This window comes from Rattus rattus, chromosome 9, assembly GCF_011064425.1.
Source record: "Rattus rattus isolate New Zealand chromosome 9, Rrattus_CSIRO_v1, whole genome shotgun sequence".
Taxonomy (NCBI): Eukaryota; Metazoa; Chordata; class Mammalia; order Rodentia; family Muridae; genus Rattus; species Rattus rattus.
This window is the reverse complement of record NC_046162.1, coordinates 69038173-69051699: the sequence shown is the minus strand read 5'-3', so window position 1 is coordinate 69051699 and position 13527 is coordinate 69038173. Positions and strand designations below refer to the sequence as shown.

Here is a 13527-nt window from a genome sequence, read left to right as displayed (position 1 = left end):
GTTGCCATCAGAGACAATGGCCTGGGATGCTTTTTATGGCACCAAGAAGATGAAGGGGCTGATTTCTGTTCAAGAAACTTCTAGAAGATTCTTACCTTCAGAGCTGACATGAGAGCAGAATTCAGGAAATCTGGAGAAGAGAAAGGCAGACCTCTAACATAGGGCCCAGGAGAGTCCTGTTCCCTCTTTTTGGGAACAAGATGGAGTCTATTATTTAGCCCTAGCTGTCCAGGAACTCACTATACAGACCAGGTTGGCCTTGAACTCATAGAGATTCAGCTGCCTCTGCCTCTCTGGTGCTGGAATTAACAGCATGTGCCATTACTCCCAGCCTTGTTCCCTCGTTTACGCTGAGGACACCACAGAAGTCTGGTATCCAAGACTCCCTGATAGTCAGTGGGCCACCCCCGCCCCACTTTGAGACAGAGAACAATGAAGAAGTCCAGAATCCAGGCACCGCTGCCTCCAAGCAGAGTCATCAGAATCCAATGTGTCTCTCATCCAGCCTGCAGGGCTGAGTCCCTCCCAGGGCATTCCTGGGGTTCTTCACTTCATAGCTCTCGGGCAGGTTACTCTACATTCCCTCAGGAATCTTCCTGTTCACCCAGAAGATAGCACAGAGCATGCTCAGAAACAGAGGCAGCTTCAGGAAGACCAGGACCTGGAAGTGGACGCTGCTGAGCAGAGACCTGCAGGCATGTGAGGACGGAAGAGGAGTTCAAGGAGAGGATCCAGGACTGACCCCTGTCTCTTCCCACACTTCCTAATCCCTTGCCTCAAAAGCCCAACTGATTCAGAATCAGACTAGGAAATGACTCAAGGACGTCTTCCCTTGTGCCACCCCCACCCCACCCCCGTCCTCCTCCCCAGTCTGTGGTTATGGAGAAGTGATGGGTGAAGTGAGGTAAAGGATCTAGCTAGACTAGCTTTTCTAAAAGCACAGCCCAGAGCTACCAAGGTCTCCCCTGACTTTATTAGCGGCGGGCAGAGCTCACATAGCACAAGCCGGTTTTATGATATACTTGAGGCTTTGAACTTCTGTTTGTTTCACTGTTGATTCCCTAGTGCTGGTAATAAGAGATGTGTACCACAGCGCCCAATCAATGCATTTCTGGGGATCGAACTCTGTCTGGGCTTTATGCACATCAGGCAGGCACTCTGGTAACTAAGCTCAGTCCCCAGCCTTCAGTTGACTTCTTGAAATTAGTTCTGAATTTCCCTCCCTCAGGGCCTATAGACATCCTGGCTCTTCCTGGGTTTCTCTAAGAAAGAAGAACAAATGTAAACTTTAGCCCGAAGCAGAGCCTTTTCCTTTACAGACCTCGAGAGCAGCTCCTGGGAGCAAGAACCCCAGTTGAACAATGATCTTTACATTTATTTCTCTGTTGTGGTACCCAGAGCTTGAACTAAGGTGGTTAGACTTGTAGCAAGCAACTTAACTCATTGACTCACCTCCCTGGCCCTCAACAGTGACTTTTGAAAGAGACACAGCTAGGACTCCAAGTCTAGAGTCTGGTGGGGAAGGGCAGAGAAGAGGAATTATATCTGTAATTACCAGCACTAGGGGAAACGGGAAGGCTATGTGAATCTGTTAAACACAGATTCTGCCCCAAGCCTGTGTCCCTTGAGACCCTCCTCTTGGCTTCTACACAGAGGCTTACAGAATGTGAAAACTGAGATTGGGGTGGGGGGGGATATCACTCAATAGTAAGGTTTCCCCAACACTGCCGGCCCCACAATCCAACAGCCACTGACTCTCCTCAAACCTTGGGTCCTTCTTACCACAGTTGGAAGATGAGCATCGTGCTAGCACGAATCCTCAGGTTCTGTCCAGGATCCACTAGTGGGAGGAAAGGAGTTATGGCTGGGAGTGTGGTCTCCATGGGAGTTGTGGCTATTGGAGAGAAAGATGCACACCAGGTCACTGCTTGGTCTCAAGCCTGTACTGAGTGTCTGTGTGGATCTGATGTCACACAGCATCACATATTCACAGTGGAGGTTCTGAGAAGTGCTTTAAGCCAAACCTCAGCCACATCCAGGGTGGGGGCTCTCAAGGGCTGAAGGAGCCTTCTTGCTGAAAGACTGGCTGTCTGTGCCATCTCAGACTTTCTTCCCATCCCTGTCTGACTCTGCCTGAGGAAGGGTAGAGAGATCTCTCAGGGGTGCCCCCCTGACTGGTGAGAAGCCTAGGAGAGAGTGTGAAGGAACACAGCTCAGCCTGTGGCCCAAGAATCCTCCCAGAGGTCGTGGAAGGTTGCTAAGAATCCCTCATATAGGAACAACTAAAGATCACTTTATCCCGCCATTAAGGAGAATGTAGTTTGTCTCTCAGCTCCTACTAGAGATATCAGGTGTCAGATTATTTGTGTGACCTACACCTCGCCCCTTCCCCGGCCATGGACGGAGAGGTCAGCCATCTCCCTCCATGTCTATCACACACTCTTTTCCCAACCTGACTGAGATGACCACAACACTCAGAGGCACATTTCAAGACAATGTCAACACACATGTCCCAAGGGCAGACAGATACTTCCTAATTAAAGACTCCGTGACCCCAGCCAGAGTGGTCTTACCTGGGAAAACATGTACCGTTACACGGACCGATGGGTCACGTGACAAAAAATCCCAGATAAAAACCGTCTGAATCTTGCACCAGTAAGAGCCTGCATCGTCTTCACTGAGGTTCTCCATAGTCACTGTGATGGTGGAGTTCCCAGCATGGTCTCTGATGGACACTCGGCCACTCTTCTTTTTCTCTCTCACTTCCATCGGTTTTCTACAATACTTTACACCCTTTGTCATGTGGTCCTCGGCACCAGTATTTCGTATAGCCCCTTATATGATTGTGCATATTGACACTGCACACGGAGAGAGCCTCCCTACATAGCCAGACACAGAGCCAGGGCCGTCAGAGATAAACAACCTGAAAAACCATAAGGCAGAATCAGGTCCCCTTCCAGGTGGGCTGGGAAGGAGCGGCTTTCCTGAAGCATGGGGAGATCCAGGGAGAGTACCAGGAGAGACATTTGTGCTTGAGATGCAAGACAAATGGACTGCAGGCTCTGGCAGAGAGACAAGAAGAAATCTGCCCCCTATGGAGACGAAGCACCAACTCGCTGGTTCCATGTGGACCCAGGCAGCCACAGCTGGCTTAAGGTTAGGTTATCTACAAATCACTTTCTTTGCATGAAAACCACTGCATTCTGGAATCTTCTTCAAGTCAAACTTGCTCTTTAAAAATTCAACTTCTAAATTGCACATAGCAGAGCCTTCCAAGTATGTGGGAGGCTAAGACAGGAGGATTTTTGAGTTTGTGTTTAAAGTCAGCTTCATCTAATTGGGAGTTTTGAGCCAACCTGAGCTACATAGCAGATGCTGTCTTAAAACAAAAACCCTGATTCACTCCACTGTCACGACCAGACTGTGTGCCCTGCTATAAGTTACTCCATATTGTGCAAACATAGTTTTCCAGATTGTGTCTCACCATAAAAGGCTTTATTTATAAAAAAAAAAGATTTTTATATATTATTTTATGTGTGTGATACGCATACCCACAGAGGTCAGAAAGAAACCCCAGGATTACAGTTACAGATAATTATGAACCTCCATGTGGGTTCCAGGAACCAAATCTGGGTCTCTGTAAGAGCGACAAGTGCTCTTAACCACTGAGTCATCTTTTCAGTCCGGAGAGACCGCACTTGGCAAGCAGCTTTTGACTTGATTTTAAGGATGGAGGATTATTGCGCACACCTAGTTGGAAACATGAACACCAGAACCACCCACAGGGCTCAGACCGATAGCTGACTTATTCCTGGCAGAAGAAAGAGGCCACCCTAAAAATTTATCAGGGTAAACAGGCTGTAGGGGCACACGGGCAGTGTAGAAAGAAAAGGAAACTGTGAGGACGTGAGAAGGGAGTAGAGCCCCTTGCCCCCAAGTCTGATTGGAGCCTCTCTCCAGCAGACGAGATCAGTATTTGCTGTAAAGGCTGTTGTCATAGAGTTGAGGTTTGTTTCATAGACAGATATTGAATGTTAAAGAAGCAATTCTCCAGGCTTAAGACTTGGATATTCATGCCCTTGGTTATGGCGTCATTCCTTTATTCCCGTCACTCAAGAAAGTAGTATCTGACTTGAAAAAAGAATGAATGAAAGAAAGAAGAAAACAAAGAAACAAAGAAAAAGAAAGGAAGAAAGGAAGGAGGGAAAGAAGGAAAGAAGGAAGGAAAGAAGGAAGAAAAGGAGGGGGAAGGAGGGAGGGAGGGAGGGAGGGAGGGAGGGAGGGAGGCAGACAACAGACAAAGGTATCTTTGGGACTGTTAATTGCTTTGATAAACCTAGTCCCTGAACTGAAAGTCCAAATAAACACTTCCTCTCTTAAGTTGCTTCTTGCAGAGAAGCAACAAGAAAACGAATACACTGTAGCAGCTGAGACTACCTAGAAGCATCCTGGGCTGTTTCTTGGAACACACAGGCTTGCTTTGTTCCCTGATACTTCTATAGGCAGTCGTAAGAACCCAGTGGAGGAGATGGATGGAGAGCTCATTTTCAGTTCTTCTTTGTAGCTGCTTCTTACTGTGTCTGTAAAACCAGGACAATTCTGCCTTCTCTGCCTAGGTCACAACTGGTTCATAGGCTTGAGTGGCCCTAATAGTCCCCACGAGACCAGCTACTGCAAGCTCCACACACTAAGAGCCCATGACCCTCGCCATTGTGTGCCTCGATTATTTCCTCTTTTATTATTTTTCCATTAAAAATGATCTTATTCAAATTATGATTTCTAAAAGAGAAGGCCCCGTGTGAGTGACCTTTGGAAGCCCTTGTGCTGTTTGAAAACCACATTTCTGGACCGAGCATTTCAGTTGGGCTTGGTGTCGTCTCGACTGGGAAGACAGACAGTGACTGACAGAGCAAGGGTGAACCTTAAGCAGGATCTTTTGTGGGGAGTGAGAGACCAAGGCAGCTGAGGACAGGGCAGCACTGACAACTGAAGTCTGTGGACCCAGACTGTCCGACAATTCCACCCAAGTTCCAATCTGAGCAGTAGCACGGTATTCATGCCTCCAGATGGGGATTGGCTTCCGTCTCCAGGCTCCACACTACCAGGAAACGAGATGGCGAAACTCTCACCTCCTCCATGCAGCTAGTGGGTCACCTGAAGTCAGTGGTGGACACTCATTTAATCAAGCCTAAGAACCTTCCAGAATTTGCAGGAGGGAACCTGCCTCTTCCTATATAGCCACAGGTCCAGGACACAAATGCCTTTTGCTGTGTTTTGTTTTTTGAGACAAGGTTTCACAGTGTAGTCAAATCAGCCTTGAACTCAAGATCCTCTTCCCTAATCTCCAGTGACCTAGATGAAATGTACAGGCCTGAGACATCACACCCAGGGGTTATTTTATTCAATATCATATCCTCCAGTCCTTTCATGTTTTAACGCATGTCAGGACTCATTTAAGCACTGCAAATTGTGTACATAGACCAAAATAGCATAGTGTAACCCCATGAATGTGTGCCATCATCATTTCAATTGAACTGCACAATAAAATGCACTATAAAATGCACAACGAATAGAAGTTCTAGTTTCTCCTTAAAGCTTTGTTTATTTACTGGTGGTGGGCATGGCACTCGTAGAGATCGGAGGACAACTGTTGGGAGTCAGTTCTTTCCATTCACCACATGGGTTCTAGGGATCAGAGTCAACCCTGCCAGGTTCGAGCATCAAGCACTTTCACCCATGAGCCAGCCCTCTGTCCCTAGTTTTATTCATTTTATTTATTTGTTTTTGTTATTTTTCTTTATCTTTCTTTTTTTTAATTGGATATTTCTTTATTTACATTTCAAATGTTATTCCCTTTCCCAGTTTCCTGTCCCCTATCCCCTCCCCTCTCTTTCTTTTTTTTTTTTTTTCTTCTCCTTTTTCCTCCTCCTCCTCTTTCTTTAGACAAGGTCTCCCTGGTAAGCCAAAGCTGACCTCAAAATCCTCTTCCCTCAACCTTCTGAGAGCTAGGACTATGGCATGTGCCACCATGCCTGACTTTTTCTGTTTGTTTTATATCAGAAAACACTTCTTTTCCCTTTGCCCTTCCCCTGCTTGCTCTGGGATTCTTCTTTCCGTCTCCCCTCCTATCTCTTCTCATTCCTCCCTCTCAGGCTCACGGGGGAGCTCCTTGTGGGTCTCCTCTATAAATACAAGATGGCTGCCTTTTCCCAAGCCTTTAGAACCTTGGGTGGATGCAGCAGGCAGAGGGGATGTTATGAAAGAAGAGGGGGCTGCATGTTGAGATACAGAAGGAGAAGTACACTGTGTGACAGTACGAATTACTTCACAGTTTAAATCTGGGCTTCAGCACTCTGCCCTTAGTGTAAGGATGAATGGGTCAGGGTGGGGAAGCCAGCTCCGGAAGGATGGGTAAAAAGAGGTCTTCCTCTTGAGTCTCACTCACTGAACTGCACTGAACTTCAGCACTTGGGCAACTTTTTCAGATGTAAGCAAGTTGATTTGGAGGAGCAGTTGTATGCTGGGAGTGGTCCTGCTTTGCAGCGTTTGCTGATTACTGGGGGGTCAATCTTTTCATCATATCTGATTTGAAGCTTTCATTTACTATAGAGAAGGGGAAAGCTCATATGAAGTCAACTCCCGTGAGCTGGAACAAGGCAGCTCCAACCATCATTGTTTCTGGAACCTACTTCAGTAATTACAGCATTTCTACCCTACTCTCCAGACTGTCTGAAGATTACGTCATCATCATTGTAATCATCACACCACCATCGTCTTCACCATCCCCACGGCTAACATCATCGCCATCACTACCATCACCACCATCACCACAACCATCACTACCACCACCATCACCACCATCACCATCACCACAACCATCACCATCACAACCACCACCACCATCACCACAACCATCACCATCACTACCACCATCACCACCATCACCACCATCACAACCATCACCACCACCACCATCACAACCATCACCACCACCACCATCACCACAACCATCACCATCATCAACATCACCATCACCACCATCATCAATATCATCATCATAACCTTCAGTCAAGGCAGTTCAAGCCCCATACGTGTAATACAATGTGCATCCAATTGTCTTACTTAGCCTAAAGATCTAGATTTTTATCTTCTTTTTGTTTGTTTTTTTGAGACAGGGGTCTCATTATATAGACCAGGCTGGCCTCAAACTCACACAGATACATCTGCATCTACCTCCCAAGTACTGGGATTAAAGGCACTCACGACCATGCTTGGCCTAAGAATCTTTCAAAGATTTTTCTTTTAAAGGCAAGATCTCACTGTATAGCTGAGGCAGGCCTACAACTTCCTGCCTCAGCCTCCTGCATGCTGTGATTACCGGAACCAACTGTCGCAGCAAGCTACACATTGCTCCTCACAAACACTTCCAACCTCTTTAAATTAAACTTCGGCAAAACCAAGGTCACTGCTGACTTCTGCATGCTCCACAATCTTTAGGGTGTATCTACACTTAGTCTAAATCATTGCCTTTTTGCTTCACTGGCAGGTCCAGCCTTCAAGACTGACTTCTGTGGAGCCTCAATGAATGAAGCCTCCATCCCTCTGAGGGCAAAGCGAGGGGCCTCTGGTGTAGTTGATATCTATCTGTAGTTGATCGTTCTGTGTCGCAGCAAGACTCACCCTGTAACATAATCACCTGACTCCCTCATTCAAGTAGGACTCCCTTGATTAGGGAAGTTATTTTATAGTTACAACATTTTGAAAACTCCAGGGATGCAGTTGGTGCTTAATAATGGTTTATAGAGTGCGTGGATGAATGCTGAAGTATACACTAGACAAAGAGATGGGTGAATGTGTGTGTGTGTGTATGTGTGCATCCTCCCTGTCCCTGGGGGCCCACTGCCACTTCTGCTGGCACCTGGATTCTGGCTTGAACCCAGGACTCCGACTCTCCCTCCCTCTGCAAAATGAGGTTTGCAGATCCACCGCCCTACTCACCTTGGAAGCAGAGAAGGAACAGACCTATGGACAGCCACATGCTCCTGCCTCGCTGGGTGCCGTCTCCAGAAAACTCTAGGTCGCTGCTGTGTTGGAATCCAGATGAGTCACAGGACCCTGGCAACCACCTTCTTGTTCAAGTTCTCTATGTGGTTTTTTTTTTCTTCTTCTTGTGTTTTTTGCTTCCTTCTCGCTCTGAGCTACTTCCTAACTTAACAATAAAAGGAAGGTGAGCAAGGGTCGCCTCAGAGAATGAAGCAGAGCAGAGCCTGCACTCGATAAAAGTGTTCGCCACAGCCCTGACCTTCAGGAAAGCCAACTGTTATGTAATCAACTCTAGCCTTTATTTCTCAGCTCCCTTTCCTGTTTGCTACCCTTCCCTGATCTCCACTGCTTCCCTTGGCTATGGCTACTGACTCTGGGATCATGAGTGCCCCCTACTCAAAGAGCAGAGATGAGTGGGCACTCTGTCTTTCTCAACCATTGCTTCTGTGCCATTGACCCCAGGCCTCTTCTTGCAACCCAGCATCCCTCCACACTCAATGTTTGACTTCTTGTGGTCAAGCTCTACCCAGACTCAACATTTGACTTCCTGTGGTCAAGCTCTACTCAATAACCAATTTCTCGCCTTGTTCAGAGTCAAGATCACCATCTAAGGTGTAGACTCCAGGGGCACTGAACTCAAACTCTGTTTCTATCTGTTTGCAACATTATTTGTGTATCTACTGTGTTTGTACACACACACACACACACACACACACACACACACGCACACACACACACGCGCACACACACACACCATGGCGCATGTGTGGACATCAGAGGACAACATGTGGGGATCGGTTCTCGCCTTCTACCATGTAGGGCTGGAGTTTCAAACTCAGGTTACCATGCTTGGCAGCAAGCTCCTTTAACCATTGAGCCAGCCCTCGCCCATTTCTACCATACACCAACAGTGAGCCCTGGAGCATGTTGGGAAATCACTCTTCCCTCCAGTTTATTCCTCTATGAAGCAGAATAACCAGGACATTTCTTTTGTTGCCGGTTTTGCTTATTATTCATTATTCTGTGATAATTTCTCATGTACGTGCCGTATTTCATTTTCAGTTGTATTATCCTCTCTCTGCTTCCTCCCACTCCCACTCAATCCATTTTTTCTCCTCCACACGTTCCCCCATATCTATGGGGTTTGCTTGTCTGTGTTCTGTGCTTCCTTCAGTGACCCACTGAGCTTATTTACAGTTCCCTGAACGGACCTGAGGGGCTGGGAAGCTGTGGACCAGTGCATAGACAGCTTCCCTCTTCCAGAAAAATAATGACAGTTGTTTTTTAAGGGTTTATTCACTTTTTAAAAAAAAATGTTTATTTATTTATTTTATGTATATGAGTACACTGTCTCTTCTCTTCAGACACACCAAAAGAGGGCATCAGATCCCATTACAGATGGTTGTGAGCCACCATGTGGTTGCTGGGACTTGAACTCAGGACCTCTGGAAGAGCAGTCAGTGCTCTTAACCACTGAGCCATCTCTCCAGCCCATGGGTTTATTCATTTTTGTTTTGATGTGTGTGGGTGTTTACCTGAATGTTTGTCTGTACACTACATGTATGCCTGGTGCCCAAAGAGGCCAGTGAAGTCCCTGGAACTAGAGTTACAGACAGTGGGGAGACTTCAGGTCTCCCCACCTAGAAAGTCAAACCAGGGACTAGAGAAGACAGCAATTAAGAGCACATGTTGCTCTTGCAGATGACAAGGATTCAGTTCCCAGCCCCTCAGGGCAGCTCATAATCCAGTTCCAAGAGTTTTGTGAGTATCAGCATGAACAGAGCTCATATATATACCTGCAGGCAAAATGTCCATACCCACGAATAAAAACAAATAAATGTTTAAAACCAAACAAAAAAGATCAAACCAGTCCCCAGCTCTTTCCATTTGGCTGTGTGTGGTGTGTGTGTGTCTGTGTGTGTGGTGTGTGTGTGTCTGTGTATAGTGTGTGTGTGTGTCTGTGTGGTGTGTGTGTGTGGTGTGGTGTGTATGTGGTATAGTGTTGTGCATGTGTGTGTGTGAGTGTGTTTGGTGTAGTGTTGTGTGTTTGTAAGTGCAGCTGTGTGTGTGTATGTGCGTGTATGCGTGTCTGTGTGATGTGTGTGTGTGGTGTAGTGTGTGGTGTGGTGTGTGTGTGCATGTGTGTGTGTGGTGTAGTGTGTAGTGTGGTGTGCGTGTGTGTGTGGTATAGTGTTGTGTGCTATGTGTGGTGTAATGTGTGTGTGCAAGTACAGATGTGTGTGTGTGTTTGTGTGAGTATATGTGTGTTTGTGCGCGTGCGCATGAGTGCAATTGTGTGCTTTTCCATACCTAATCTCATCTCTATAGTTTTGTTTAAATGCATACACATAATACACGAATACATATAAGTTTCGGAAACTCCCAAAGAATAAAGAATTGAAAACAAAACCAGTCTTAGTTCTCTTTCTATCTTGCAAGATGGCGGGTGAAAACAACGGAGAAGTCCCATACAATAGAGAAGAAACCTGCGGCCAAGAAGGCTAGTGGTGATGCTGCTGCCTCCGGGGCCTGGCCCACTGGTGCAACCAAAAAGGGTCGCCCTAAAAAGCTGAGGAAGGGGAAGCCCCATTGCAGCTGAAACCTTGTCCTGCTTAGAGGAATTGGCAGGTACTCCCAATCTGCTATGCATTCCAGAAAGGCCTCGTACAAAAGGAAATACTCGAAAGGATGAGAAGAAGAAGAAAAAGGAGAAGGTTCTTGCTACTGTCACAAAAACAGTTGGTGGGGACAAAAACGGTGGCACCTGGGTGGTGAAGCTTGGGAAAATGCCTAGGTGCTATCCTACCAAGGATGTGCCTCGGAAGCTCCTGAGCCATGGCCAAAAGCCCTTCAGACAGCGCGTGAGAAGACTGCGCCCCAGCATCACTCCCGGGACTGTCCTAATCATCCTCACTGGGCGCCAGGGGCAAAAGAGTCGTTTTCCTGAAGCAGCTGGGCAGTGGCTTGCTACCTGTGACTGGACCTCTTGCCCTCAACAGCGTTCCTCTGTGCAGGACACAGGTGCAGAAGTCTGTCACCACCACCTCTACAAAAGTTGTTATCAGCGAGGTTAAAAACCCCAAACACCTAACTGACGCTTCCTTTAAGAAGAAGCCGCTGCGGGTTGGGGATTTAGGCTCAGTGGTAGAGCGCTTGCCTAGGGGAAGCGCAAGGCCCTGGGTTCAGTCCCAGCTCCAAAAAAAAGAACCAAAAAAAAAAAAAAGAAGAAGAAGAAGAAGCTGCTGCATGCCCAGGCATCAGGAGGGCGAGATCTTCGACAGGGAGAAGGAGAAAAATGAGATTATAGAGCGGCGAAAGGCTGATCAGAAAGCTGTGGACTCGCAGATTTTGCCAAAGATCAAAGCTGTTCCACAGCTCCAGGGCTACCTGCGATCTCAGTTCTCCATGACGGACGGCATGTATCCTCACAACCCGGTGTTCTAAATTGTTAAAAACCTAATTAAACTGCTTCATACGTTCAAAAACAAAACAAAACCAAGCAGTTTTAAGGCACCCCCCCCAAATAAAAACCAAAACCAAACAAAAAACCAGAATGGAAGCTGGGTCATGGTGGTGCTCGCCTGTAATCCCAGCATTCCCAAGGTGGGGATAGGAAGAAGGGTATAAATTCAGGGTTAGCCTAGGCTACAGAAGTGAATTAAGGGCCAACCTAAGGTTCCTAGCAAAACCCTGTCTCCGAAAAGGCAATAAATAAGCAAGAATAAAGGGAACAAGAGTTTGCAAAGACAAATATGATTTAAAACATACAAAACGGGTCTAATATGAGGTCACCTCATCGTCATGCAAATTCCACAGGCATCGGTAGCTTGGGTCCATAAGAACCTCTCCCAGAGGCACCGAGTGTGGAGATTCTCTACAAACGGCAAACTCAAAGCTTTCATTCTCGGTGAGTCAAAGTCAGAAAAGGGAAATGCCCAGCGTTTTAACTGTAAAGGGAACAGAAGGCTATGGGCAAAAGGTGCCAGAAGGCCTATGAGGGTGTGGCCTTAGGCTGTAGCAAGGGCGGGGAGGAGAAATCTAAATAGGCCGGGTGGGAAAGAAGCCAACAGTTTAAGTCTCTGTGGGACTTGGATCAACAGCTGAGCTCCTTGCTGCAAAGTCAGAGTCCCCTAACGGCCATTGCAGCCACAGAACAGCAAGTGTGGGGTGCTCATGGCTGCATTGAGCTATCTTGGGAGAGTCGTGAGCCACTAGAGAGTCCCCCAGAATAGGAATTTAGAGTCAGCAAGATGGCTCAGTGAGTAAAGATGCATGCTGCTCAGCTGGAAGACTTCAGTTCTTGTTCTGTTCCTGGGAAATGCCTGCCTTCATAAGAAAGAATAGGAAGCTAACAGGTCACTTTTATAGGGCTGAGAAGATGCCTCAGTCAGTAAAAGGCTTGTCACCAAAGCATGAGCGTCTGAGTTCAGACCCCCCAGCACTGAGGTAAAAAGCCAAGTGCAGCTGTGCTTGCCAGTAATACTAGCAGTAGGGAAGCAGAGAGGCGGGAGGAGCCCCGAGACTTGCTGCCCGGACTGTCTAGCTGAATCACTGAGCCTGGGGCTCTGCAAGAGACCTTGTCTCAAAAAGATAAGATAGAAAGCACTTGAGGAAGACAGCTGGCATTCACGTGCACACCTACCTACACACACAGAGAGAGAGAGAGAGAGAGAGAGAGAGAGAGAGAGAGAGAGAGAGAGAGAGAGAGAGGAGAGACAGAGAGGGGAGAGAGAGAGAGAGAGAGAGAGAGAGAGAGAGAGAGAGGAGAGACAGAGAGCCACTCTTACCAGCTTTGCAGATTTTATTCTTCTACTATGAAAAAGGCATAGAGAATCAAAAGTAGAGAGATTCCTAAAGAAAGTGATCAGGCCAGGCATGTGGCACTTGTCTTTAATCCTAGAACTCAGACTCAAGAGGAAGAGCTGGACAAGTTTCTCTCAGTATGAGACCAGGCTGGTCTACATAGGAAGTTACAGAACAGCTAAAACTACACAGTAACACCCCATCTTGAAATAAATAAACAAGTAAATAGGCCACCTAGGAGATCTGAAAGACGCACACAGGGTCTGGAGAGATAATTCAGTGGTTAAGAGCTCTGGTTCCAAAGGACCCATGTTCAGTTCCCATCACTCACAGGATGGCTCACAGTCACCATAACTCCATTTCCAGGGGATAAACTTTTTTTCCCCAGAAATACACCTGGAAAGCTGAAGAAATGGATCACAGTCAAGAGCACTTGTTGTTCTTCCAGGGACCCAGGTTCAATTCCCAGCACCTACACAGTGGCTCGAAAGCCTCTGTAACTAGTTCCAGGGGATCCAAACAATCTCCTCTGGCCTCCTCGGGCTACAGGTGTGTAGGTGGTGCACAAACAGACATGCAGGCAAAACATTCATGCCCACGGATAAATAAATAGTACATCTGCCCAGTGCTGCATGGCCAATGTGGAAGGGACAGCATGACACAGTTCCTAGTCCGGGAGCA

General features: G+C 47.1%; 2 pseudogenes; one reads left to right on the top strand and one right to left on the bottom strand.

Moving 5' to 3' along the window:
* Positions 1–574: 574 nt before the first annotated feature.
* On the bottom strand, positions 575–8038 carry LOC116909549 (annotated as a pseudogene).
* Positions 8039–8403: 365 nt separating this feature from the next.
* On the top strand, positions 8404–11487 carry LOC116910349 (annotated as a pseudogene).
* The last annotated feature ends 2040 nt before the right edge of the window (positions 11488–13527 follow it).